A 27,341-nucleotide genomic window follows, 5' to 3' on the forward strand; every position below is an offset into this window, starting at 1 on the left:
TTCTTATTTATCCATTTATTGAGAGAGAGAGAAAGAGAAAGAGAGAGGAGCCACGTGGCAAGAGTGGGAGGGGCAGAGGGAGAATGAGAGACGGAGAGTCCCCAACAGACTCTACATTGAGCGTGGAGCCTGATGTGGGGCTCAGTCTCATGACTCTGAGATCATGACCTGAGCCAAAACCAAGAGCCAGAGGCTTAACCAACTGAGCCACCCAAGTGCCCGGATATTCTTTTTTTATGAGTGTGTTTCAAACCTTTTGTTCATTTTATTTGGGTTTCTATTCTGCCTTCACTCTATTAATGCTGTCTTTTGGAGTACTAAGGGTCTTAATTAACATGGACTTATTAATCTTTTTTTAAAGGTTGGTGTTTTCCATATCCTGTTAAGAAGTCTTTACTTATCCCAAGGTCATGAAGATGTTCTCTTAAATGTTTTCTTTCAGAAACTGTATTGTTTTATTTTTGACATTTAGGTCTATAACACTTTCCAAATTAATTTTTGTGCATCGTATACTTTAAGATACATCTTTTTTCTATTACATATCCAATGATCCAGCACCATTTACAGAGTAAAAGAGGGATCATCTTTTCCTTTCTGAACTCAGTGGTGTGTTTTCTGTAAACTGGTGACCATGTATGTCTGCGTCTATTTCTGGGTTCTTTATTCTGTTCCATCAGTACACAGAGCACATTGCCTTAATTATTGCAGTTTTTTCCTAAGTAGTGATATGTGGTTATATAAGTCCACCAGTTTTATTCTTCCTTGATACTATATTTGCTCTTCTAGTTCCTTTGCATTTCCATAAAATTTTAGAATAAGTGTGGAAAATCCCAGCTGAAAATTGGGATTCCATTGAACTTACAGATAAATTTTGGGGGAAATTGACCTCCCCTTTTTTTAATCCATAAGTATTATTTAAGCCTTCCTTAATTTCTCTGAGCAATGTCTTATAGTTTTCAATGGAGAACTCTTACACAAAATTTATTAGATGAACTAAAAGATATTTGATGTCTTATTGCTATTTAAATGTTTATATTTTTCAGTCTACATTTTCTAGTTGGTTGTTCTTAGTGTACAGTTGGTGTGATATGTTGAACAACTTTTCATTGTTTAAGGACCATTTGCATTTCTTTTTTGGCATCTATTTTTTTATTTTTCTATTGCACTGTGAATTTCTTCTTTATTCCTAGGATCTCATTATAAATTAGGAATACCATTTTGTCTCTAGTATGAGTTATAATAAAAGTTTTTCTCACATTACCATTTGAGGTAAAATTCATTTTTGTGCTTTCACCATAGACCAAATTATTTAAATACAGATCTTATAGATCTTCTAGTGTAATTCTGCATTTACAGTGAAGAAACTGTGGCTTAGAATGTTTGAGTGATTAAGGCCAAACTGCCTGGTAGTAACAGAGGCTGAATTTGAATGCAAGCCTTAGTATAATGCATTTTTACCATGGTATCTATAGCAAATAGTGCTATGTATTAAGGCATGATTGACTTGTGATGTGGAATTTTTTCTTTATATTAGATTGTAAACTCCATAAAAATAGGAAATTGTACTTCCTCAAAGAGAGCTACAAAACTGCACATATCATAGGTATCCAATAAAGATTTACTAAATTGAATAACTGAAAGAATAATATCCTACAAAGAAGAGCCCAGGTCTAGGTGGTTTAATTGGGGGATTCTATAAAATATTTAAGGAAAATATAATACTAATTTTATACAAACTCTTTCAGAAAATAGATCCAACAAAACTTCTTCCCAACTCAATTCACAAAGCCACTGTTACCCTGATACCAAAGCCAGACCAAAGACATCACAGAAAAAGAAAACTATGGACCAATATCTTTTATTAACATGGAAACAATGTTCCTTAACAAAATATTAGTAACTGAGTCTAGCAACATATAAAAAGGATTATCACCTTGACTAAATCATGTTTATAATAGGGAATGCAAGGTTGATTTAATATTTTCTTCTCCTTCAGTTATTTCCTTATGTGAATGTTATACTTCTTATAGTTGCCCTGTAGTTCTTGGATATTCTGTTTTGTTCCAGTCTTTTTTTCTCTTTGCTGCTCAGTTTTGGAGGTTTCTTTTGTCCTATTTTTAAGCTGAGAGATTTTTCAGCTGTGTCAAGCATTTATTTCTGTTACAGTGTTCTTTGATCTTTAGCATTCCTTTTTTTCTTCTTTCTTAGAATTTCCATCTCTTTGCTTTCATTATCCATCTATTCTTGCATATTGCCTCCTTTTTCCATTAAAGCCTTTAGTATGTTAATCATAGTTAAAAAAAATCTTGGTCTGATAATCCCAATGTTCTTGCTATATCTGACCTCTGGTTTTGGTGCTTTTTCAATATATTCGAACTATGCTTTTTGCCTTCTAACATGCCTTTTAATTTTTTGTGAAAGTGGACATGATCTATTGGGTAAAAGGAACTGTGGTAAGAAAGGTTTTAATAATATAGTGATCAGGTGTGGGGACAGGGAAATTGTTCACCATCCACAGATTAGGTCTCAGTATGTTGTGAGTGTGAACTTCTCCAGAGCTTCTTAGTCCCTCCCCCCCCCCCCCACTTCTTTGGTGGGACAGGATGGCTAGAAGGAACTAGAGTTTGGTACTATCCTTCCCTGGGTAGGTGAGACTCTGGTTCATCCTCAGCAGGTTAGATTCTGGTAAAATTGTTTCTCCTGAGGGCCAGTTTTGTTAATAAGAACAGAATGACTTGTATATCAAAATGGTTCCTTTTCCTCTCCCCCTGCCAGAAGCATAGGTGATTTTTCTCCAATATGCATAGTGAGAACCTGGAACTTCTGGAGGGAAAATTCATAATATGTGGGGCCCATGATGACTGGGTCCCTCTGGAGTTTTTAATCTCTCAGATTTGTCTATATTGAATTTACAACAGTTATTAGCTATTGTACAGGTTTTCCTATATCATCACTGGTCCCTGCAGAATTTTCTTGTATTTCTGCTTTAGTAAGCCATGATTCTTTGTTTCCCCCTCACTGTCTCTCCAACTTTGGGGGTGGCAGTTTGTCCTGTGGCTTCACTTCTCTGATGAATCTAGGAAGAGTTTTTACCTTTCAGGGTTTTTTTTTCTTCAGCATTTTAGTGCTTATCATTAGAATAGAGTGGTGATTTCTAAGTTCTTTGCATTATAAGGTTGACTTATAATCAAAAATCAATTTGTGCAATACACTCTATTAATAGAATAAAGGATAGGGATCCCTGGGTGGCCCAGTGATTTAGCACCTGCCTTTGGCCCAGCGCATGATCCTGGAGTCCCAGGATCGAGTTCCATATCAGATGGAGCCTGCTTCTCCCTCTGCCTGTGTCTCTGCCTCTCTCTCTCTTTGTGTCTCTCATGAATAAATAAATAAAATAAAATAAAAATATGTAAAAAATTGAAAATATGCAACATACATTTATTGTGAAAGTTCTCAACGAATTAAAAATAGATGAGAATTTACTCATCCTGATAAAGAGCAATAGCTAACATTATGCTTAATATTAAAAGCTTGAATGCTTTCTGTCCTTAAGGTTTGAAAGGAGACAGGAATGTCTATTCTTAGAATTTTATTCGATATTGCACTGGAGATTCTACTCAATGCGATAAGCTGAGAATTAGAAATTAAAGACATACATTAGAAGGTAAAAAGTAGGATTATATTTATTCACAGACAATATGACTTGTATGAAGGACATCTTAAAGAATCTGTCAAGAAGCTGTTAGAATTAATAGTCAAGTTTGACAATGTAACAAAGTATAAGATCACTATATAAAAATCAATTATTTTTTATCTATTAGCAATTAGTAATCAAAAAATTAAAAACATAATATTGTTAATTATGGAACAAAAAGAAATAAAATAATTATGCATAGATTCAACAAAAAAGTTAAAAATTCTACTGAAGACTACAAAGCATTACTGAGAGAAATTAATGAAGACCTAAGTGGAGAGATATACTATGTTCATGGATTAGAAGACTTAGTTTAGTTAAATTGGCAATTTTTCTCAAATTGATCTATAGATTCATCAGAATCCCTATGAAATTCCTGGCAGTATTTTTATAGAAATTGGCACATGGATCCTAAAATTTAAATGGAAATTCAAAGTAAAATAATTTTGAAAAGAAGGACAGTGTTGAAGACATATGGTATCTAATTTTCAAAGCTTACTATAAAGCTACAGTAATCTAGACATTGTGATATTGGTATTATAAACTACAGATCAGTGAATAGAACAAAAGATACAGAAATAGATTTCTATTTATAGTCACTTCATTTTTGACAAACTTGCAAGGTAACGTAGTGGAAGGGCACCTGAGTGGCTCAGTGGTTGAATGTCTGCCTTTGGCTTAGGTCATGATCTTGGGGTCCTGAGGGGAGTCCTGAGGCCCCGAGGGGAGCCTACTTCTGCCTATGTCTCTGCCTCTCTGTGTCTCTTATGAATAAATAAATACAATCTTAAAAAAATAATCTAGTGGAATAAATGAGTTTTTTCCCAACAAATAGTGCTGGAACAACTGGGTATCTATATGCAAATTAATAAACAAACAAGTGTCAGCTGTTACTTACACCATAAACATAGTTCTCAAAATGGATCATAGATCTAAATATCAGAGCTGAAAGTATCATACTTCTAGAATTAAACAGGGAAGAAAATAATTGTGATCTTGGATTTCTTAGAAAACAAAAAATACAAACATAAAAGATAAAATTCTACAAATGACGGCATTAATAAAATAAAGAGAAAAAGACCAAAAAATGGGAGTAAATATTTGCAGATTATATATCTGGTAAAAGACTTCCAGAATATGAAAAAAGTCTCTTATTTCTGAAGGTATACAACCCATTTTTAAAATATGGGTAAGATTTTGAATAGATCACCAAAAAAGATCTATGAATAATAAATAAACACATGAAAAGATGTTCAACATTTTTAGTCATTAGGGGAATGCAAATTAAAGCCCAAATGAGAAACCACTACACACTTATTAGAACATATGCAATCAAAAAAGACTGAGAATACTAAGCGTTACTGAGGTTACAAAGAAACTGGAACTCTCATACCTTACTGATAAAAATGGAAAATGATACAACTACTTTAAAAAACTGCCTGACCATTTCTTGAAAAGGTGAACAGATATGAAACATGTGACCCAGCAATTTATTTTCTAGATACAGTATCTGCCCAAGAGAATTGAAATCATAAGTCCACACAAAGATCTATCTGAATGTTCATGTTACTCTAATATCTCTAAGTATTTGGAAACAAATGTCCATCAGCTGTGGATTAGATAAACAAAATACCTAATACAATGGAATACTACTCAGCAATAAAAAGAAGTGAACTACTTATACAACATGAATTAACTTCGAAAACATGGTAAGTGAAAGAAGTCTCACAAACCAAAAAATATATGTTGTATGGTTGCATTCATATGAAATTTAGAGAATAGGGAAAACTATAGAAATAGAAAGCAGGTTGCCTAGAGCTGGGAGTATGAACAGAGTAATGAATTATTTTATTCATTAAATAATAATAATACTAATAAATAATAATAAAGGCTTCTTACTCAGAGTCTTTTTGATGCCATGTTTTAATTTAAATATTACTCTGTTCATTGTAAGAATTTTTTATGGCAAATGGTTACAAGGGAATTTTTGGAGGTGCTGAAAGTGTTCTCAGCCTTGAGTCTGATGATAGTTACAGAAGTGTATGAATTTATTAATCTGATCTGCATGTTCCAAATGGGTGAATTTTATAGTATTATAAATTATACTTTAAAAAACTGCTAAAGAAGGGGAAATCTCTAAAGAGGAAGTTGCAAGTAGCATATGCAAGTAGCTTAGGAAGAATCTTTCTTAAGTGATTGTTGCTCATTTCTTCCTTTTAAAGTGAGTAGGGTTTCAATTTTTGGCTTTTTGAATAGGCTACTTCCTGGTGGTTCTCAGGAGGGATTATTCCTCAGAGCAGATGTACATTACAAATCATGCCAAGTCTCTTCCTCAGTGGAGACAGTTGCCAACATAGAGTGAGACTCAGCTGGAAGGGACTGAGTGAGGCTTTTGAGGAAGCTCCCTTCAGGTTTTCCTCTGATTACTCCAGCTGAGCACACAAGAAGAAAGGCAAAGCCACAGGGAAGTGTATTAATTAAAATGTCTCCTTTTTTTTTTTTTTGACACATTGTCCTCTTGACTTTTAGAAGGTTACAGTTTTAGAAGACTTTACAGTTTGTTATCTCCTTCCATGTCCAGCATAGTTGCATGATCATACAATCCCACATTTTAATATTTAGGAACAGTCAGGTAGATTAATAAGCAGCAATATAATTACCAATTGGGGTCAGGGAAGAAAAAGTATCTACTTTCAAAATGGGACTATTGGGAACTATTTTGAAGGAGAGCTTTCACTACAGATTTCTTTCTGGTGTTGCTCACTTGGACATAACAGGAAAGATCTTGGTCCTGGAGCTTTTCAGTGTCCAACTGTCTGTTACTCCATAGGAGGTATAACAAGGGACATGAAAGAACCCAACTTGCTGGTTTTATTTCCACTGTTTGTTTAGACCGTCACTGCCAATTAACAAGGAACAGGAGAAACATGCCTCTTAGGGAATATAGAGAAAATATTGCTTTGATCTTATCTGCTGCAATTATTGAATATGTTTTCCATTTGACCAGTGCCCTCATCTCTCTTTCCACACAAAAAGCCTATATAAACGGAAAGAAACCTGGACTTAAACTGGTTGTTTTTCAGAGGCTTTTTGATGCCATGTTTTAATTTAAAGATTACTCTGTTTATTGTAAGATCAGGGGCTTATATTTTCAGGGCCATATGCTTCATATCCATGAATGGATACCCTGTGGATCTCAGTGGGAGTTAAAAGCAGAGATGGTTGCAGAATTGTGCTTTCTTCCTTTGTTGCACAAGGCACTTTTTACTTGCTTTCTCTGGAGAGTATAATCTGTGTGTATTAAGGTGATTTGTTTGTCACCAATACTTATTGACATGTTTGGATAGACAATAGCATTTTTTTTTAAATTTTTACTTATTTATGATAGTTACACACACACACACACACACAGAGAGAGAGAGAGGCAGAGACATAGGCAGAGGGAGAAGCAGGCTCCATGCACCGGGAGCCCGATGTGGGATTCGATCCTGGGTCTCCAGGATCGCGCCCTGGGCCAAAGGCAGGCGCCAAACCGCTGCGCCACCCAGGGATCCCGACAATAGCATATTTTTAATAGACATTTTGTAGTTTACTTGCCAGCACTAGACGTTAAAGATTCTCCCATTAGAGTGGCATGCTTCTCATAATTTTGGGAAGTGTGTTCTATCTCCTGAATCAAGAAATTCTTTCTCCATTCATTCTTTTTCAGAAGAATAGGATGTTCCTTTCTCTGTCCCAGGCATGCTTTCCTGCCTTAAAACCTTTCCTTATTAGATTTATTCCATCTGTCATGCCTTCTCATCTACAAATCTTCTCTATCTTTCAGAGCACAGTTTAATCTTTTATGAAACCATCTCCTTCTTGCTCAGAGCACACATCTCTTTTCTGAGCTCCTTAACCTGTATTTTCCTCACAGAGCTAATTTCTAAATTGTAACAGGCACTGATGGTTGGGTGAGCAACCCCTTTCTCTTTGTATACATTGTTCACCTAAGAACAGCCATGTATATCTCCGTGAAGAGGTTGAAATCTGCTGTATGGTCTCTGGGCAGGTTTGCTTCCCTGATGTAGATGTTGAGCTGCTTGGTGTTAAGGTTGGTCAGTCAGGAATGTGAGTCAAACTGAAAGTTACAATCAAACCTTTATTTATTTATTGTGACACTGCAAGCAAGAGGGAAAAAGTATCACCAGTTCCCTAGTGTTTCTTTTTTCTTTTTTTTTTTTTTCCTCATGGAGCAGCACCAGGCAAGGGTCATGTAGATGTAACACAAATGAGGGAAATGTTTTATTGCTGTGAAGCCTGAAATAAAAGGTTCTTGACTTTTTAATGGATCTGAGGGGTCTGGTAGAGAGAGAGCGGAAAAGATAAAGAGCAGAGAAGTACTGAGCCAGAGTGGAGAAAATGTTTTAGTAAGGCCCCGGGGTAATGAAGTCTTGCCTCAGAAGTGCCTTATCAAAGGCTGCTGATATGTGTATGCAGATATGTATCAGTATGGTAGCCCAGGTGGGGTGGGGTGGAGATTGGGCTGAATCCTTGGCTGTAACTCTCTTCAGAGAATCACAGTGCATTGGCTGTGTACCACGTCTGGGAAGGGGAAGGCAGCTTCAAGCTGTGAGGCCCATCAAGCAAAGTCTTATAATGCCTGTAGTCAGGCCTGAGTGATCACATACAGGATTTTAGTTGGACTCTTGAATAGGTGCCACCTCTTCCTTTTATTTTCTTTAGGCTGGAATGTGACCTGAACAGGCAGGCAACCTGGGTGCATAAGAGAAATATCAAGAGAATTCAGAGGCCCTGGAGCTAACTACATCAGAACCAACAACTGCATGCCTCTTGACTTAAGAGGAAAAATCAGTTCCTAATATTTAAGCCACCATCTTAACTGCTGCAATGATATGTTTTCCATTTGACCAGTGCCCTCATCTCTCTCTTTCCACACAAAAAGCCTATATAAACAAAAAGAAACCATAGACTTAGACTGGTTGTTATTCATAGTCTTTTTGATGCCATAATTTAATTTAAAGATTACTCTGTTCATTGTAAGAATTTAATTTATTTAAATTCTAGTTAGTTAACACACAGTGTGATATTGGTTTTAGAAGTAGAATTCAGGGGCACCTGAATTCAGTGGCTCAGTTGGTTAGGCATCTGCCTTTGGCTCAGGTCATTAAGAAATGTCTATAATGTTTTTAAGAAAACATAGTCATGTTTTCTTCTTGTAGCCTAAAATATTCCTAACTGATACCCGTTTGATCTTGTAGTGTCTTTTACTGTTGCATAACCAATTTATTTAAATTATTATGTATAGTTTGTGGTATGCAAAGGGACCAATTTCAGCCATCCTCTGCTATTGTACTATTTCCCTTTAATCTTACTGTAATTCCAGAACTAGTGTAAGCATACTTTGAAGCCGCCAGTATTTCCTTTTAGTAGCTAAGTCACCAGAGATGAAAATCATACGATTTTTAGTTTATTTTTTAGTGTTCATAGAAGAGTGATGCTGGGCAAAATTGCCAGCATCAACTGCCTTGAAATTGAAGACCTAAGTCTGGTTCTCAATAATAATTTCTCATTAAATAAAGCACCAGGTAAAGGCCATTTGGCCTTTGAATATTCAGCACTGCTCTCCATGATGGCCTTAGATCATTGTCTATTTGTTATTTCTGTTACCTATGAGTAAACAAATGCCTAGAATTATATATAGGGTGATGTAAAAATGCATTCTTTTCCCTCTAAATTATTCCATTTAAAGGTAAGCCTATTTCCTTTTTGGTAAATTGCAACTCTAGATTTCTCAGGACAATATCTTTTTTGAGGAGTATTGGGTTTTAGGCATAGCTCTTGCCTTATTGACCAACATTATAAGATCTTCATCAGTTTGTGAAAAAGTTTCTCAGGAACTGTGAAAATGCTGAATTTATTGGCCTTCCATCAGCCTTTGGCTTATGTACAAGAATTGGTTCCTGGCTACTGATACTTATATGAGACTTGCAACACCACTTTCCAGATTCCAGATCATTAGAGACAGTTTCTTGACAGATTAGATAATTTCAAGGGAGACAATTATAATATGTTTTAGATTCTCCTCCTTAATGTGTATCTTAATGACTTGATATTATTCCTGGATGAGTTAAATCCATGCTTCCCTGCTATAGAGAACAGACAGATAAGCCTTTGCCTAAATGCTGATGATGCTCCTCAGATTTATAGTATCATCTATAGGCATTGGTCTTTAGATACAATTACTTTACTTTAAATTAGTTACTTCAAAACCCAAGCCATCAGTTTTGGCAGAGGTTCTGCAGCATTTAATTGGTCAAAATCAAAAAGCCTGGTAATAACTTGTTTGCTTATTACTAGCTTATCTTGAAGGGCTCATCAGTAATTAACACTTTTTGCAATTCAATATTATAAGGGCCCTATGCCGAGATTATTAATACTTCTTATATAATTTTCAAGTTCCAGTTATTACAGACATATTTTGTGACAGAACAATTCTGATGATGATGATAAAAAAGCTAAAATTGATTAAACAGTTGCTGTGCAAGGCAATGTGCCAAGCTGCTATATATCTTTTCTCTTTTAATTCTCAATACAACCTGATAAAGTAGGTAGACCTTTAAGGACTCTTCTTATTATAAATTGTAGTGAACTCTGGATTGTTACATGAGGAAAATCTTGTTCTTCCAAATATTACCTGGGCCCATCTCCATGTGGCAGTCAGTGGGCTTTTCTCTGGCTCTGGCTTGATGGGTAGGCTTCTTGACTTTATTTTGATTTGATTTGATTATTTTTCTTCAAATTTTTATTTAAATTCTAGTTAGTTAACACAGTGTGATATTGGTTTTAGAAGTAGAATTCAGGGGCACCTGATTGGCTCATCTGCCTTTGGCTCAGGTCATAATCCCAGGATCCTGGGATAGAGCCCGGCATCAGGCTCCTTGCTCAGCCCAGAGTCTGCTTTTCCCTCTCCCTCTGCCTGCCACTCCCCTGCTTGTGCTCTCTCTCTCCCTATTAAATAAATAAATAAATAAATAAATAAATAAATAAAATCTTTTTTAAAAAAGTAGAATTCAGTGATTCATCACATACAGCACCCAGTACTCATCATAAACAACTGCCCTCCTTAATACCAATCATCCATCTAGTGCAGCCCCCGCCCACCCTCCTCCATCAACCCTCAATTTGTTCTTAAGAGTCTCTTATGGTTTGTTTCTCTCTCCTACCCCACCATATGTTCATCTGTTTTATTTCTTAAATTCTGCATGTAAGTGATCATATAGTGCTTGTCTTTCTCTAACTTATTTCACTTAGCATCATAACTCTCACTCCATCCATGTTATTGCAAATGGCAAGATTTCATTCTTTGCCAGTAGATGGCTGGGTAATATTCTATTGTGTATAGATAGCACATCTTCTTTATCCATTCATCAGTTAATGGACATCTGAGCTCTTTCCATAGTTTGGTTATTGTTGATAGGCTTCTTGATTTAATAACAAAATGTTAAACCTACTTTTTTCTTTGATGCACATTGAACACATGATTCTTCCTTTAACTTGTAACTTAGAATTAAACAGACTTGAACTCTCACCTTCCCAGTCCTTGCCCAAAGTTTGACTGTGAGGAGCATTGTTCATGAAAGAGCACCTGAAGGGCATGTTGCCAGTCCAATATATCCTTGTCTTCTCTGTTGTACAATACATGGCAGCCACTAGTTTCATGTGGCTATTTAAATAAGTTAAAAGTTAAATAAAATAAAAATTCAGTTTCTCAGTCAAAATGCCCATATTTTAAGTGATAAATAGCCACATGTGTCTAGTTATTTTTGTATTGGACAACATTAGATATAGAACATTGTGATCACTGCTGAAGTTTATTTGGACAGTGCTGTGATAGACTGTTAGATAGTTTCACATCTGGACTGCATATTTTTAAAGAAAATAATCAGTTTCATTCAATTGTACTTTGATGTGTTGACAGTGACCTGTACTAATCATGTGTATTTTTAAAGAAAATAATCAGTTTCATTCAATTGTACTTTGATGTGTTGACAGTGACCTGTACTAATCATGTGTATCTTATATGTCAGATACTGTCTTTAATACCTTTTATGCACTGACTGACTTAATTCCTACAACAATTCCATGATATAGGCTTTATTTTTATCTCCATTTTACAGATAAAGAAATAGAGGCTCATAGACTTGCCTGTGGTCACTCAGATGATAGACAGTACAGAAGGGATGTGAGTCCTCTAAGGGTGGCTTTAAACTCATGTTCTTAGTATCATACCATGCTAAGTCTGAAATCCCTATGAATAGGCCTTGGAATTCATTCTTAGGATATGAGTAATAATTTTTGTCACTTTAATTTTTGTACCCTTATTTCTCCTGGCTGTAACCATATATTTATTTCATTTCTGTTATTGCATTGCTATGGTGCAATTCTGATGCCAACTGCATGGAGTTAGCACAGGCTTTACAAGTTAAGGACGTAATTCCCAAAAAACTGCCCTCACTTCTGATGCCAGTGACAGTTTCAGAAGTCCTCAGACCACCCGTATTTTTGACTAACTGGTTACAAATTTGGGGATTTCTATGACTATCTCAGGTCTGATAATTTGCTATAATGACTTACAGAATTTAGGAAAGTGCTGTACTTATGATTAGTTTTGTTATAAAGTCTATCAATCAGGACCAGACAAATGATGAGACAATTAGGATGAGGTCTGGGGTGGAAGCAGAGTGCATCACCCGCCCTACACATTGATGTGCTCACCAACCAGGAAACTTATCTGAGAATCGGTGTTCAGAGTTTTTATTGGAGTTTCATGACATAGGCATGATTAATTGCATCACTGGCCATATGTTTGAACTTAATTTTTAGGCCCCCTCTCCTCCCTGGAGGTTGGGCTGGTTCAGAGACACAACTCTCTAATACTTTGTTCGGTGTTTCCAGTGACTAACCCCTTTCCTGAGTTATCTTAGTACACATCAGATATGACACAAGAGATGCATAAATAACAAAGTCACTGCCATCACCCAGGAAATTCCAAGGATTTTGAGATTATTTCCTAGAAACCAGGGTCCAAGATGAGACAAATTCTTTATTATACAACAGTATGTATTTCTTTAGGTTGTCTCAAATACTTTTTGAAATGAAGAAGATGATTTATTTATATTTGTATGTGTATATAAATAAAAATATAAACATTTTATTTATATATGTATAAATATGTGTTTGTAATGTAAGTACAAGAGGACTACTAACCATAGTTTTATAGATTTCCAGAATGAAGACTGCCTTAGGAATAACTTACCTTTATAGTCTTACTTTACTGATGAAGACATAAGCCCAGAGAAGTGAAATAGCTTGCCTGACTTCTTAGTGGCAGAGTTGGGTCTGGAACTCAGGGTTTCTAATTATATATTGAATATTCTCCTTGTCTTCTCAATCTCAGTCTCCTCCTCTAACATGGTCATGTATTTACTACTGCATATTTTTCTCACTACCTTACTGTGCCTTAGAAACCTCAGGCTGACCTCAAAGATAGCTTTGGAGCAGTGGATGAAGCTTGCTACAAACCGTATTTTTGTACCTCCTGCCTTTGCACATGTGCTGTTCCTTCTGCCTCAAATGTCATTCTCACCTATTGGCCATTTCTTCATTGTTTTTAGTTACACAAGCTAAACTTCACATCCTCTCTGAAACTTTCACTGCCCTTCTCTCCTCTCACAGATTTAGTCTCTCCTTACTCTGTGTTTTCACATTTTTTAGAATATACCCTGATCTTAGTGGTACTTAGCACAAGTATATTTTTAATTCTTTTTTCACATCTCAAACCTTAACAGAATTCTTGATTTTACCCTTGTTGCCACTAAAACTTTTTATCTCTTGGTCTTCCCAGCCCTGATAGCAGCATCAATGACTCAACTGCTCCATCCAAAAATCTAGGCATCACCTTGATTTCCCTCTTGTTCTCATCTTGTTCATCTAATTAACAGCAAGTCCTTTAGTTTTGTAGCCTAAATATATCCCAAAACTTTTCTCTCTCACCTCTAAACTGGTGTGTCTGCTTTTACTCTGGCTTTCTTTCAATCCATTTTCCATTCAGTGGCCACAGTTCTTTCATAACGTAAAACAGGCTCTCTGCTCTTCCCCATTTGACAGGCCACATCTTCTGGTGCAGGGCCAACCGCTTTCCCAGGACGTGATGGTGGAGGTGAGAATAAATGGATTTGACTGTATTGGGGCACCTGGTCCTCAGGGCTGCTTTTAACTCTGGCAAGTAGATATTGTGGCCATCAACGACTGTTTTCATTGACCTCAACTACATGGTTCACATGTTTTAGTGTGATTCCACCCACAGCAAATTCCATGGCATAGTCAAGGCTGAGAATGGGAAACTTACCATCATTGGAAATCCCATCTCCATCTTTCAGGGGCAAGATCCTGCCAACATCAAATGGAATGATGCTGGTGCTGAGTATGTTGTGAAGTACACTGGGGTCTTTATCACAATGAAGAAGGCTGGGGCTCACTTGAAGGATGGGGCAAAGAGGGTCATCATCTCTGCCCCTTCTCCTGATGCCCCCATGTTTGTGATGGATGTGAACCATAAGTATGACAATTCCTTTAAGATTGTCAGCAGTGCCTCCTGCACTACCAACTGCTTGACCCCTATGGCTTAGGTCATCCATGACAGCTTTGGCATCATGGAGGGACTCAGGACCACAGTGTCTGCCATCATGGCCTCTCAGAACACCACGAGCAGCCCCTCTGGAAAGCTATGATATGATGGTTGAGGGGCTGCTCAGAACATTATCCTTGCTTCTACTGTGAGCGTCCAAGGCTGTAAGCAAGATCTTCCCTGAGCTGAATAGGAAGCTTACTGGCATGGCCTTCCATGTCCCCACCACTGATGTGTCAGTTGTGAATCCAACCTGCCACCTGGAGAAAGCTGCCAAATATGATGACATCAAGAAGATGGTGAAGTAGGCATCAGTGGGCCCTGTCAAGGGCATCCTGGACTACACTAAGGACCAGGTTGTCTCCTGTAACTTTAACAGTGACACCCTTCTACCTTCGATGATGGGGCTGGCATTGCTGTCAATGACCACTTTGTCAAGCCCATTTCCTGATATGACAATGAATTTGACTATAGCAACCAGGTGGTGGACCTTATGATCCACATGGACTCCAAGGAGTGAGATACCCTCGACCACCAGCCCCAGCTAGATCAAGAGAAAGAGAGAGGCCCTCACCTCCTGGGGAGTCCTTGCTGTAACTCATCCTCCAACATACTCCACAATTTCCACCTAGTCCCCCTGAAGAAGGGGAGGGGTTTGAGGAACCTTACCTTATCATGTACCATCAATAAAGTATACTGTACCCAGCCAAAAAAAAAAAAAAGTCAAACAGATACTGTCACTTCTAGCTGAAAATCCTCCATTAACTTTTCCTTTCAGTGAAATAAAATCCAAACTTCTTATTGTGCCAGTCAAGGACCTACATGATATAGCTGGTTCCTCCATCATTTTGTACCAGATTCCCTCAATTCCATAGATTTCTATTTGTTTCTCAAACACACACAGTTTATTTCTTTTTCAAGGCTGCTCCAAAATGTGGCTTGCTATGTGAATGTGGTGGGAGGAAAGAAGATTTAGTTTCTTCTGAATTCCCCTGTATTCTCCATTAGCTTCCCCCAAAGCCACTCTAAATAAATGTAAAATCTAAGTGAAAAGAGATGGCTTGCTATACAAGTGCAGCCTCAGGATGAGAAGTAAGTTCCCTGGGTTCTCCCAACCAATTGCTGCCATGATCTTTAGTTTTTTTTTCACTTTAAGCCTCTGTTAAAATGTCATCTCCTCAGAGAGGCCTTCTTTGATCCATTATAGCACCCTCTTGGCTCTGTGATATCACTTCATTTTATTGAGTTTGGTTGCACTCAATAAATTGCCTTGTTTAGTTAATTAATTTAAATAATAGGCTTTATTTTTTTAGAGTAGTTTCAGGTTTATATGAAATTGAGATAATACAGAGAGGCCCATATACCCCTTTTCCTTCCTATCACCCAGTTTCTCCTACTGTTAGTGTTTTGCATTAGCATAATACATTTGTTACAGTTCAACCAATATTGATACATTAACTAAATTTCTTAGTTTACATTAGGGTTCACTGTTTGTCTTGTACAGCATATAGGTTTTGATGTATATGTAATGTCATATATCCACCAATACAGTATTATACAGAATATTTTCACTGACCTAAAAATTCTCTTTTCATCCCTCCCTTCCTTATTTTCCTCCAAACTCCTGGCAACAAGTGATTTTTAAAAAATTTCTCTATAGTTTTGTCTTTTCCAGAATATCCTATAGTTGGAGTCATAGAATATGTAGCCTTTGTGTTGTTTATTTTAACTCACTTTTCTGGCTTTAGTAAAATGCACCCTCCAGGGTAGCAGGAACCTTGTCTCTTTTGTGCGTTGCTCATTTCTCAGTACTCCAATCATACTGGACACATAGAAGACCCTCAACAATTGGAAGTTGCTGAGTGAATGAATAACCACCTGTTGTCTGCAGCAGGTTCTTCATTCCCTGAAGGCAGGTACTGTGACTTATTTTCTGGTGTCCTCAGTGCTTAGCACAGAGTTGCACAGGGAGGGAAGTCAATGAAAGTTCATTGAGTAATATTAAATAAAATTTGACCTCTATAATTTATTACCTGTGCAACCTTGGGCAGGTCCCTTACCAATCTCTTTGAACCTCATTTATAATGCCCATTTCTTAGGTTTGTTGTCAAGATTAAAGGAGGTTGATAGATAATCATACAAATGTATGGAATTGCTATTGCTATCATTGGTCACTGATCTGCTAAACATGCCAACAAGGTTTATATCAGTGAATTCTTCAGTAATGCCAAAGCTACTCCTTACTGGCCTTCACAGGCTTGAAATGTCTCATACGGTAAATTCTCAAAAGGCTGAAAAGATGTTATAATAACTCTTTTGCTTCTGTATTGTTTATAGTAACACAGGCCTACTTGGTAACTTGGAGCTACCTACAGACACAATGCTGCTGCCAACACACAGTTCTTATTTCTCCCGTGTCTCCCTACTGTTTCCATTAGCCATGTAATATAGTTTTCTCCAGCTAATGATTAGCAACCAACTGTTTCTGTGTTAATGCTTGTGTTCAGTTCATTAAAAAAAAAACAAAAACAAAACAAAACACAACTCCCAATAAGGATTCAGTTCATTTAAAACTGTTTAAAGTTCAAAGAATACTTGTTTCTTATTTTTATTTTTTAAGTGACTATTCAACTCAGGGACTCTATTTAAGGTGGGACTAAGAATCCTTACAGATATCGATGGTTATTTGAAAAAGTTAAATTGGAGTGCAATTCACTGATGTTGTTAAGCACAACAGCTACTGGAGCTATATTTAAACATGCATTCCAAAGTGAAGGGTGAGGAAAATTGATTTTGCAGATGCTCAGATGAAAGCAGTCACTTTATATTAGGCAGAAAAAGGCAGTTTGAGATAATCTCAGTTTGAGGAAAGCCTGATTTTAGACCAGCCAAAGAATAGGAGCACAGTGGGAGGGCAGGAAGTGTGGAAGGTGTTATCACTGATCCGTAGTATAGAGGATTAGGCAGAGCGTGGGGAGATACTGTTAAACCAGGTATGTTAGGATCATTTATTTTTAGTTTTCTTCCCCACTTTAGTTCTTAGACATCCTGAGTCTTTAATCCAAGCCTCCTGCTCTCTTGCTCCACTGTGTGTATTTTAACCTTTTCCATCACTTGCCTCATCACAACACATGTATTCTCTCACCTATTCCATCAGCAGTCTGTTAATTAAGCCGAGACCCTATTTAGTGGGTACTAAATGAGCTAAGCATGAGCTCATTCAGGTAATATGTTTGCAAATTTGTTAGGAATTCTCTGGGACTATCATTTCTGACCCCAAGATGATGATAAATTCTGCTTTGGATTTGGGGCATTTTAAAATACTTATCTTTTCAAAATTTCCCTGAAATCACTTCCCATAGACATCCACCGACTCTGCCCAAATAGACAAAGTTAGCCTTGAGCGGGAACAGTGGGCAGTTAGATGTGGGTGGAGAATCAGAAAAGTGTAGAAAAAATGTGCTGGGGTGGAGTATTCAGGTTTCTTCCTTTCCTAATTTCAGCTCTTCCAAATTGCCTTTCCTGCTTGTGTCCTGAAATCAGGGATGCAAATATACTATAAAGCCCAGCTTATAACATGCAGAGATTATTACTAATGGAGTAATATTTTTAGATTTGATTGTACAAATAGTTTACCCACTTCTCCCATTTTCTGATTTAACAGACTGATTTGACCAAATTGTTTATGTGTATTAAGTTCATAGAATATCAGATCACACCACTGAATTGTTGCTTTTGCAGGTCAAAATGATGAAATATTGGTAATTTTATACACCCAACCTAATGAAAATAGCTAATAATAGCTATCATTTATTATGTGTAACATTAATTGTTGTGTTTGTTCAAATTAATATAAGCAAAACACTTACAGCAGCCCGTAGCATAATAGGGTCCCATCATGTGCTTTATTTGAAGTGCTCTACATGGACGATCCCACTTAATCCTCACACATACTTTTTGTGTATTATCTTTTATACATGAGGAAAATGAATCTCAGAGAGGTTAGTTAAGCAAATTACCAATTTTGGTGCTAAGAGATGAGCCGGGATCTGATTCTGAAAAGTTTATCTCCCAGCCTGCTCTCTTACCCATTATGCACATAGTCCCAGGCCATGCCCATTGTATTTTCATTAAACAAATGTTTTGTTAAAGACTTACTGCCCAGAATTCTGTCCTAAGTAAGGTTTCCTGGAGGGATAAAACATGTGGGTAAAACATTTTTATTATCAGTGGTCAAGATCAATGACAATACAAGACAGCTACATTAGAATGTCACAAGGCGGTACACGTTAAGGCTCAGGTGCATGTTCAGGAAACAAAGTTAAATTAAAAAAATTATTTTGGTAATATGAAGTCCAGAGGAAGTTTAAGACAAACTACCTTTAGTGTCAGAGGACACTAAATTCAAAACTAGAAGAATTTATTAATCATTGTTTCGATTTTTGTTGTCACATCATCACTTTTGTACACATGTACTATATTATCAATGATTGGTGAGTATACATATGTGATTACTTCCATCTGCTGCAATGGAAGCAACTTTGATTTTCATTAATTAAGAATTACCCCCAACAAAATTCTTTTTCAATTTTTAGTCCATAATTCTGTTCATTCATTCATTACATACTTATGGAACATCATAATGTACCAGGAACTGGGAAATAAATATCAGTAAACAAGACATAGTCCCTGGCCTTAAGAAGCTCACAGTCTTTAAGCAGTCTTCCAAATGAAAAAAAAAAAATCAAATATTTGAATAAGAACTCCAATGTCTGAATAGGAAAATCAATGTTTCAGTACAGCACAAGACTTAGAATGAACAAAGGTTTACTCAGGTACTTCCTGACATTAAAGATACATAGTCTGTGTTGCATCATAACTTAAAATTCTTCTGGCAGTTCAGAAGATACATGGTGTCTCATCCTATTGTATAGTCACAACATGTCAGGTCCCCTGGAAGGTGCTATTAACATATTTGTTTGTATCTTTTGCTGCAGGGTGACTTTAAGTAATGTTTAATTTTGTAGTAAATCTAAATAAGCTTCTACTAGCATTAGGTAAACTTAGACTGATGTAATAAAGAAAAGTAGGAAGGGCCTGGCTCGCTACATCTTCAGAAACTGCTTAACCTCATGGCATCATGGGGACAGACAATTTACCTTCTCACATTTTCTTCAAGGAGGAAATTTTGGTTAATGTTTAAATAGTGAATAAAGTATCTTACACAGAATTTGCCTTCTGTAGTCAGAGTGTAAGACAAAATTTCGGCATAGTAAAAATTACTTTTGAACACTCAGTAAAATTGGCCTTAATCATAGGGGCATTCTTATTTTTTTTGGAACAATGGAACTGGGATTGGTTGAAAATACTAGATTTATGCATTTCACTTCCCTCTGACTCTTGGCTGGATACTCATTGAAGTAATTCACTCTTCCAGTTCAGCTCTCCCCCATTACTATAACAACCCATTTGAGTCAAGTCTTCTTGAAAGAATGGGAAGATTGAAACTCTAAACACAAAATTGATCCCTAATTTGGAGATACTGGCTTTCAAGTTCTGATCATCTTCTTGTGGGATCTTGGTATCTTTTGGCATTGCATTTGCCCATTAGCATTAGCCTCCAAGTCAATCCAGAACATCCTAATGTCTTGGTGCCAAGAATATAAACTACCCCAGGGTTCTGTAAACATAGAATTTATAATTTCTTGGGTGTCTTTAAACTTGCTCCATCACATATGATAATTGAACACACAATTGGTCATATTATAGGTACTATTCATAAGGAAAGACAAAGGATAAAGGATCTTTTTTCTTTTTTTAAAGTATTTATTCATGAGAGGCACACAGAGAGAGGCAGAGACACAGGCAGAAGGAGAAGCAGGTTCCCTTTGGGGAGCCTGATGTGGGACTTGATCCTGGAACCCCTGGATCACACCCTGAACTGAAGACAGATGCTCAACCAGTGAGCCATAAAGGTGTCCCAAGGATAAAGGATCTATGGTCAGGGTGGATTTGAGATATTCAGGACAAAACATTTTCTTCTGGTGTGTCAGTGTGGGTCCCTCCAGGGTAAATTTGATTTAGATTTAAATTTGATTTGGTCCCACCCACCGTAAACATCTTTCTCCTTGGAGACACATTCCTAAATAAACGAGAAAATCTTATTTAAATCGGTATAGTTGATAATTCTGGCACTTCACACATATCTAAAGTTACTGATATATGTATAAACACTTTTACTTCTCTTTCTTTAATACTCTTAGCATAAAGTTATGCTCTAACTTACTATTGAACCGTTTATTACAATTTATCTATCAATTTATAATCCTTATAATCATTATTGCAGTTATTAACTGTGGCATCTCATTATTATTGTTATTCTTTCCAAATATTAACTTTTAACTGCTGTAGTGCTCATTATTAATAACTTTGTAGTGAACTTCAGTGTGCACTCTCCCAGTTCAGAGAAATGAAACATTTCTGTCTGCTAGGCCTAAGGCTTAGAACATTGAGGACTCTCAGTAGATATCTCTTGAGCACAGAAGATATGGGAGCTTTTATGGCAGTTACTGGGCTGGAGTAGGATAATGTATCTTGCATTAAGTAATTCGCCAGCATCTTTAGTTGTTGTTAGGTTCAAAGAAACAATGAAAAATAAAATAAGCCAGTCATCACCTCCTGCAGCTGAAAATCATTATTCACTCATTATTGGTTATTTTGAATGTACATGTGAACATTGTGAACATATAAAAGTCTGTCTTTATATTAGGATGGGGTTATATATGAGGTTCAGATGATCTCTTTGAAGCTTCAGTTGTGGGTTGTTCAGTAAGGACTATGCCTTCTGAAGTTTGCATACAATATGATTTCTCTGGGGACCCTCATAAAAGGAACATGATATGTAAAACTCCTAGCTCCTTGCTTCATAAGACTGACAGCTTCTTAGCTCTAACCATCTCTTACCAAAATTTTACCAACAAAATTTCCTTGTATGTGATACAAGATGACCATACCTTATTCTAAGAGAGTTTACAGAGCATTTCTAATTTTTTTTAAAGCATATGGGAAAATGTCTAGCATGTTTCAAGCCAGGTAAGACTACTTTTTTCATAAATACCTACAGAGGGGGAATTGGATTTAATAGATTAAGATCTGAGTCTGAGATCACAGAACATTAAAGTTGAAGTGACCTTCAAAACTATGTAGAGACCAAGTCTTTCCCTCAGTGTAAGAATCTGCCTTCTTGCCTTTTTTCTTTAATGCCTTTTTTGATGGTGTATTTACTACTTATAACAAAGGTCATAACATTGTGGACTAAGTCCATACTCCTTGAATTAATTAATGAGAATCCTATTTGCTTTTCACATCCTGGCATTGGTTTTGGATATTCAGAGTTATATAGGCAAGCTTAAAGAGAATAGGAAAATTGTATTGATACTGATTTTCAGTGTGGACACTGATTTTCCCTTGAATCTTTTTTTGTCTTTAACACCACGAGGACTTTAGGTGCAGTTCCTGCCAAAGAAATGAGCCTGTGACTCTTTTCCCTCTAGTTAACTCTCAAACTAAATTAGGTCTGAATCAGCAATCTGCAATAAACCCATTAAGATTATTAGCTGATGAGTACTATCAATTTTCCTGCTGTCCTTGAATTATTGTCTCGTATTTGTTTATATTGCAAATTCAGTAGTAGTAATTATGTAATAAGAAAGTGATACTGTCACTTTAAATAAACTGCTCTGCAACTAAAACATCAGGACTATAATTAAAAGCATCACTCACAGCTTTCATCTTAATACATAAAGGAGAAGGACATGATTAGTTTTTAATGAACTTGCTTTTGTTTTAACTATATTATTATTATTTTTAAAATCTGGATGTGTTGATTTCACAACTATATGTTACTAAGCATCCTTAATTTCATACATTGAGGATGTAGTAAATTTAATGGTCTTTGCCTCTGACATCATGCTTTCAGTTTCTAATCTGTTCCTTAGATATAAGTACAATTCCTTCTAGTACTCAGAATGGAACAGTTCTCCAAAGTGGTTTAGATAAATCCCCAGGCCAGTAAACTGCCTTATTCCCAGTTGATCAATGGCAAAAAGTGTAAGGTCACACACTAAGACTTCAAGCAAATGCCCCCTTGTCCAGTGCAGCCCTTAGTCCAACATAAGCCCCTTGGTTGGGTTACCCTAAGGATAACTGAAGGAGTGCTTGGAGGCTTACAACCTGGGTTGAGTGTCTCCGTTGGCTGAGTCATCTTCTTTAAGCCTCAGTTTTTTTCTCGTGTAAAATGGAAAAAAAATATAATCTACCTGTAGGGTTGTTGTGAGTAGTGTCTTAGATTAAGAATCTGAGCCTATTTTGATAAGTATAAAGCATGGAGCTGATGTTGACTAAGATTACTCTCTTCATGTGTAATTCAAAGTGTCTGAAATGATACCTGAAGGCCGCACACAATCTTCTCATTGTTTTCTTCTGTGCTTGAAATTTGGACTACAAAAATTCCTTTGTAATAAATTGCATTTCTCAGTGTGCCCTATGTAAATCACATCAGGTGCTTTTTAGCGCTTGAATACTCTTGGATGTGACCCCCCACTGGTTTATAGAATTAGCATTTCTGGGGAATGCAATTCAGGGATCAGGGAACTGGGAGATAGGCCAGGAAAAATCAAAAAGAAATACTGGTGACGGGGTGGTGGACATGGTTGGGGAGAGCAAGGCTGAGAGTTACTAAAGGAAAGATTCTTGAGTAGCTAGTGTGTAGAGGGCCAGCATCTGGTGTAGAGGCCAATTAGCATTAAGGAGTTTCAAAGAGGAACTCTATGTAGAAAAGAGTGTAAAAGCAAGAAAGAGTGTGAGAATGATAGTGAGAGCAAGCAAGCTGGAAAGAGAACATGAACTTGAGCATTTGGTGGAGTTAGGTTGGATACGTGGCACAAAAAAGCCCACTGAATTTATTTTAGCTCCTGGAGACCCTTAAGATTCCCTGTGGTTTAATGGAAGCATATGTCTGAAGTCCCAGATTTCACCCTCTATACTCTGTTTTCTCTTTGTGGCAAAGGAGGAAAAAGGGGAAAATTATATAACCAGACTTTCAATATTAATTAATGGTTATTAATGGTTATTGTTTTAAAGTTAGATTTATGATGTTCAAATAACTGATTTATGGTGGCCTATAAGTGCCAATACAATAATTGAGGGACCTTAAAGTATTTAAGAATAGGCCTAATCTTTTATTTTTGAGAGAAGGAAAATGGCAATTCATTTTAAACTCCAAATTAATGTACATATGTCCCATCCAAACCATTCTCAGCCATATCTTGTGTCATTATTTATACCTGTTTTAACTGAAACTTATAGAGCTTGAAGAGTTAGACTCCTGAAGGTGAATCTCTAGGGCAATCTTTAATATTTTCAGGGCCCAGGGCAACAGTACAAATTATATTGCACCCAGCATATATCTAAATATTTAAAAGTTGTAATCAGGCTAATAAACTATTAAGTTTCATCCTCCTACATTAACCGATTAATATTATAATGACTTGGAAGCCCAGGTTGTGGACTCCTCAGAATTTGGTGCCAGCTTGTGGTAGGAGAGATACCCAGTTAGCAGCTTGTACCCCCTCTCACCTGCCCTATATCCATCCAAGCAAGTGGATACTTCAGCTTGCATTGACAAGCTCAGGTCTCAGCTTCGGCAACAGCAGCCCCTGGAAGCTGGCTCAGTGCCAACTGCACAGAGAATTCTGATGTCCTAGTTGCTTGGTACACGGCTAGGCTCATCCACTTAGTCTTAGGGACTCTCTAAAGTATGGGTGCCATGACAGGGGCTCCCTTTGCCTGGACATAAAGAAGTTACTTGGAATCTTGCAAAATCATGGAGTTATAAAACTGAAAGGGAACTTGGAGATCATTTGATCCAAGGCCTTCAATTTGCAAATAAATCAGATGCAGAGAGGTTGTGTGATTAGTCCAAGTCATACCCCTAGTTAAGGGCAGAACTAAGACTAGGGCTCAGGTCTTCTTTCACCCATTCCTCTCTGTCCAAACTTTTTATACAGAGTAAAATCCTCAACTAGGTGTAATTTCTATTGATTCTTCAGTTTGAAAATGACATTCAGGCTATCTTTTAAAAAAACATCTTCCCTAGGTAACTGTTGACTTAGGCTGGGAGCCTTGGTGGCAGTGGGTCCATCCTGGCATCATAGTAACCTGGAAGGAGGAAGGGGATGTAGCTGGGTAGATGGGGTCTCCCTTGAGCAAAAGCTGTAATGGACAATAAAGCTAAGGAAAAAACTGAATGAACTAAAAACTGGTCCTTTTACCAAAATAAGTCAGAGGTGGGGAGGTGAGAGTCATCATGGTGTCTGTGTGATTTGCAGAGGCTGTCGCACTAGACCTTGGTCGACGTGTGCCGCCGGAGGGTAGCAGCATAAAAGATGACAACAGCAGCTAGGCCAACTTTTGAACCTGCAAGAGGTGGGAGAGGAAAAGGAGAAGGTGATTTGAGCCAACTCTCAAAGCAGTATTCAAGTAGAGATCTACCTTCTCATACAAATATAAAATATAGACAAACTACTCAGGATGCCCCCGAAGAGGTTCGCAACCATGACTTCAGGAGGGAGCTGGAAGAGTGGGAGAGAGCTGCTGCAAGAGAAAAAACAGAGACCGTCCAACAAGAGAACATACAACCTCCTTGTCGGTGTCAAAGAAGCCTCAATTAGACCAGATTCCTGCTGCCAACCTTGATGCAGATGATCCTCTAACAGATGAGGAAGACGAGGATGAAGATTTTGAAGAGGAGAGTGATGATGATGACACTGCAGCTCTTCTTGCAGAACTAGAAAAAATTAAAAAAGAAAGAGCTGAAGAGCAGGCCAGGAAGGAACAAGAACAGAAAGCTGAAGAAGAAAGAATACGTGTGGCAAACATTTTGAGTGGAAACCCTCTCCTTAATCTCACTGGTCCATCCCAGCCTCAGGCCAACTTCAAAGTTAAAAGAAGGTGGGTTGATGATGTTGTTTTCAAGAACTGTGCAAAAGGTGTAGATGATCAGAAGAAAGACAAAAGATTTGTAAATGATACACTGTGATCTGAATTTCACAAAAAGTTCATGGAGAAATATATTAAATAGTACATTTTTATGTGCTTAATTAAAGACTGTAAGGTGTAAACGATCATTCTCACTTTGTTCTGTTTTTCTCTTTCCCCATCTAAATTGTGTATAGGCCTCCCTAATTTTAAGTTCCAAACTATCTTTTCCTTTATTGATAACTTTATTTGATGAGGACTTGGGAATTGGATTAACCTAGTTTCCATCCTCTGAATATTTCCAGTAATATGCTTTCCTTTTAATATGGGAAAGGGAATCTTCTTGTAATAAATATTTTCAAAACTCAAAATATCTAAATCTGTGCCCCCAACTTTTTTTGTTGAAATGTATACAGCTTATAAAACGTTGCACATTTTCTTTTGTGAATTGTATTTCTTTATGCATCAACTTCTTGTTTCTTTGACATTGATTTAAGGTCAGTTAATGTGTGATACCTTCTCTGTGTTTTTGCTGATGGTGTTTTTAAGAGTGTGATGGAGGATGAAAGGCATTCTATTTTGGCCTACATGTTGGTATGGAAGAGGATCATCGAGCTCTCAGCATCCTGAGTACATGTCTGAGGGTGCATGGAGCATCTTTCCCTTCCACAAGCGCTCCTTTTTTTCCTCTTGGCCCAAAACTGCTCCGTAAGCATGCCCAGGGAACATGTGGCTTTCCTGCGTTCTCCTGGATACTCAACGGCCATGTGCCTTGAATGAGGTAGTTTGCCACTGGCACACTTGAGATGCAGAGCCTAGGGAAGTTTAACCTCAAACCAAAATAAAACTTTGGGAAATAGGGGGAAAAAAAAGTCAGAGGTCCACATATGGTAGCACAATGTGACACACTCTTGGTGGCACACCAGTCTTTTCTTCTCTGTGTAAAAAGAAAGACTAATGACATCTTCTCATATGGATATGTATAGTAGTTACATAAAATACATTTTCACTCTTTTTACTTGATTCCCTAACCTCTAAAGCTAATCAAATGTATTATTTTAATTTTGGTTAGGAATTATGAGTTTGTTTTTCACTGAATACTCAAAGGGAAGTGTATTTTAAAAGTAGAATTCTTACTAATTACATAGGGGACCCACATTTAATTTCCAGACTACCAAAATTAATTCTAGCTAATACTAGATAGTTATCTGACTTTGGATTAATCACGGTTACTCACTAGAAGAGTGAAGGAGTTTGGCTAGATATCTTAGAGATTAAGAAAGTGGGCTCTGAAACCCACTTTTGCTCTGTGACCTCAGGCATGTCACTTAACCTCTCTGAAACTCACTTTCTCATCGCAAAATAGAGGTAATAATAGTGTCTTTTATAGAGTTGTTATAAGAGTAAATGAATTGTATAAGGAAAGTACTTGGAAGAATGCCTGGGATTTAATAAAGTTTACTCTTATTATTGGCCCTATTTTTGAATGTATACCGAGAAAACACACATGTAAATAGTACAGACATCATAAACTACACATGGCCAAAGTCAGCCTATCATCTTTTTTCTAAAGCCCACCTCCCTCCCTTGTGTTTTTATTATTGACCCTGACACTACCATTCACTTAATTTTCCCACACCAGAAATTTGGGGATCATCTTAAAAACCTCTTTGTTCCCTTGTTCCTTAAATCTAATCAATCACTTAACATTGTGGACTGAAGTTTTTCAAATAATTCAAATCAAATTAATATTTAGATTTAAGTACTTAAAAGTTTTTTTGAGAGAGAGAGAGAAGGAGAGACAGGAGTGTGCCTGCATGTGGGGGGAGGAGGAGGGTCAGAGGAAGAGACAGAATCTCAAGCAGGCTCCACACCCAGCATGGAGCCCAACATGGGGCTTGATCTCATGACCCTGATCAT

General features: G+C 37.0%; 1 pseudogene; it reads left to right on the forward strand.

Annotated features, from left to right (window-relative positions):
• Positions 1-25,860, forward strand: part of LOC129521468 (spliceosome-associated protein CWC15 homolog) — a 116,756-nt pseudogene extending 90,896 nt beyond the window's left edge.
• Positions 25,861-27,341: the final 1,481 nt, after the last annotated feature.

This window comes from Nyctereutes procyonoides, unplaced genomic scaffold (assembly GCF_905146905.1).
Source record: "Nyctereutes procyonoides isolate TBG_1078 unplaced genomic scaffold, NYPRO_anot_genome, whole genome shotgun sequence".
NCBI lineage: Eukaryota > Metazoa > Chordata > Mammalia > Carnivora > Canidae > Nyctereutes > Nyctereutes procyonoides.